The sequence below is a fragment of the Mytilus edulis genome, chromosome 6, assembly GCF_963676685.1.
Source record: "Mytilus edulis chromosome 6, xbMytEdul2.2, whole genome shotgun sequence".
Classification (NCBI taxonomy): Eukaryota; Metazoa; Mollusca; class Bivalvia; order Mytilida; family Mytilidae; genus Mytilus; species Mytilus edulis.
The window spans coordinates 71,658,715-71,661,957 of record NC_092349.1 but is presented as its reverse complement, the minus strand read 5'-3'; the positions used below and the strand labels follow the sequence as shown (position 1 = coordinate 71,661,957).

General features: G+C 29.6%; 1 long non-coding RNA gene across 1 annotated transcript; it reads left to right on the top strand.

Moving 5' to 3' along the window:
- Positions 1–1,972: 1,972 nt before the first annotated feature.
- Positions 1,973–3,035, top strand: LOC139528331 (uncharacterized). Its single transcript, XR_011665571.1, has 2 exons — positions 1,973–2,206; positions 2,508–3,035. It is a non-coding gene; the product is annotated as an uncharacterized lncRNA (long non-coding RNA).
- The last annotated feature ends 208 nt before the right edge of the window (positions 3,036–3,243 follow it).

Sequence of the window (3,243 nt, the reverse complement as noted above, 5' to 3'; positions counted from 1 at the left end):
CGGTACTTTTCTTTCCAAAATACATGTATTGGTTTTGATGTTATATTTGTTATTCCCATGGGATTTTGTCTAACGGTTAGGCCGTTTCTGTGTGTGTTACATTTTAATGTTGTGTCGTTGTTCTCCTCTTATATTTAGTTTTAGTTTGTTTCCCCGATTTTGTTTTTTGTCCATAGATTTACGAGTTTTGAATAGCGGTATACTACTGTTGCCTTTATTTAGGGCAGGTATTGATCAATTTTCAGTTTTCTTTAAAGGGTTTTCGTCGTATTCCTTTTCGGTACGGTCTGTTTTTTCTGGGTTTTTTTTGTATTTTTGATATCATTCGCCACTTTGATGTTTGCATAGTATATCAACACTGATTTTATTAAGGCATGAGACATCAGGGATAATATCCTAAACCGCCAGTTACACTGGCAAATATGCAACAAGCATCCATTTGACAGGGTTATATGATATCCAATATTGAAATATTTCTTCTAATAGAATGGAATATATATATCCTACTTTCTCTAGCATAGTTGACCGTGGATATATTAGGCTATCATTTTAATTCATTTTCGTCATAAAGGTCCCCAAATAACTCGGTTCTTATATATTATTGCCTTGCAAATATTCGGTTTTAAGAGTTCCTGATGAAAGTAAATATTACATAGAGCGGTTCAGACGGATGCAATTTAATCAGTGATGTTATCATTTTACATAATATCGTCGAATATGCTGCTGGCGGACATTCTGTCCTCGAGGATTGCTTTGAATTGGTTAAATCAGATATTTTCTGTAAGGTATTCATCGGAACACACTAACTAAGTTCTACATGGTTACACGTAACGGAACTTAGCAACCCGGAAGACGTGCTAATCAGTATCTTCTTTCTATTGTTGTCTATCGTAGTTATCTAGTGTATATAATGGATAATATAATGACCTCCATGAAAAATAAAATAAAAGCAAAAAGGTTTCCTCTTAGCAGATACTTGACACCGACCTAGTTATAATAGACAGTTATAACAGAAATGCCGAACTCTTGTCATTCATATAAATTGATTGTCTTTTTTATTCTTAACAAAATACATGCAATTTTGAGAACTCAGTTAAAAGAAAAACCTATCGGGTTCGTAATAACATGATCAACACGACGGGTGCCACATATGGATCAGGATCTGCTTACCCTTATGACGCACCTGAGATCACCCCCAGTTGTTGGTGGGGTTCGTGTAGCTAAGTCTTTAGTTTTATATGTTGTGTCCTGTGTCATATTTACATGTAGCATATACTGGTTGCTTTTTTTACAATATTATACAATAACTTAAAACCAAGATGTCATCCTATGCTTTTATTGCTGTTGAAGGGTTTAAGACATCACCGCCAAAGAACTTTTTTTCGTCAATAATTTTTCCTTTAAAAACATCTTTAACAAACATGAATAAGGTTTTATCCGACAGGCATACCGCACTTTGACCTATAATGGTTTACTTCTATAAATTGTGACATTGATGCAATGCATTCAAACTCTTTTAGGTCATTTTTTAGTAGCAATAAACAAAAAAACTATGTTAATTGGACATGCTTTGATACTATATATGCCCTTGAATTTTAACTAGATAACATTTTTGTTCGCTTTGGAGATTCCGTATATCGTCAGATTATCGGAATTCCAATGGGGACTAACTGTGCACCACTTATTGCGGACCTGTTTTTGTATTGTTATGAGTTACAATTTATGACAAAAATAAGCAAAGACCCATCGAAACAACATCTGATAAACAAATTTAATAATACTTTTAGATATGTAACATGCCAAAAATTATATTAGAAATTTTTGAGTTACCTCTCTTTGTATATATAGAGTTCAGGTCTTGAAGTTTAATACATTGTATTACATTAGAAATGTTGGAGTTATCTATCTTTGTATAGAGTTAAGCAAAGGAAGTGAAATATGGAAATTAAATAAAATTGGAAAATAGAGAAAAGATAATTTTATATTAGCTTTTGTATATTTTATCAAATCATAGTTATGATACAGTTTGATTATTTTGTCCAAATATTATTTAAAGGTATTTCAAAATATTATTTACTTCATTCTAGTAATTAGTGTACAGGTAAAAACTGTTCACTACATTGTATGTTTTTACCATTGATAAATAACTGATCGACAGGTGTAGTTGTGTCTCAGTTTTGTGAACAAGAATATTTGAAGATTTAAGGTTGGTGTATTTTGTAAATATTTATAATGATTGTGAATATGACTGTTTGATATAAAAGAGTTTTATAAAATAAAAAAAAAAAGAACAAAAATATGATATGTACATGTAAATAACATTCTATATTTTTATCTGAAGTTTTGCAAATGCAAATATGATATTGAAATTTTGTTTAATCATTTGAATTTGAAATATAGTTTTATTGAACTAATTGATAGGCATTGTTGAGAAATATTTATACTATGAAAGATGTGTTTTACATTTTAAATATAAAAGGTTCTGATAAAGTAAATAGTGTTCACAGGTAGATCAATGTGATTTTCATACTAGAGGATGATATTATTGCAGTAAAATTGTCTGCCATTTCCTTATTTAGGGTATGTATATTGAATTGTTATTATGTGCCCTTGATCGATATTATGATTATGTATAGTTAATTTTTGATATTTCTAATTGAAACATTATTGATTATTCATAAACAAATGTTGTTTACTTTGAAGACTTTCTCTTGTGTTCATATTTTGATTTGAGAAATGTTGTGAATTGTAATATTCAGAAAGGGAGATAATCAAGTTTTTAAAGCTTTTATCTAGCTTTGGTTAAATTAATGTTTCTATTGTATTTAATTGATATTTGAAAAAGCAATCTTTATTTCAAGTTAAATTTAATTGAATTTATATCTGCATTTCATTAGACTTATGATGTTTTGTGTTTTTCTATTTTTCTACAAATATTGAACTATTCAGCGTTGCCAATAATTAATGTTATTTTCGATATATGTATAATGTGAATTCGAATATATGAATACAGTATAATAAATTCATGAACCTTACATTTGTGCTTTCGTAAGCCAGTTTTATCGTTTTCGGAGGTTACAGATATTTGGATGACATTTTGGCTCTCAATAATGACGACTTCAGTATGTATATTAATGAAATTTATCCTGTTGAACTTACTTTAAATAAAGCTAATACTAACACTGACCACTGCCCTTTTCTTGATCTTGATATCTATATCACTAATGGAAAGCTGAATACTAA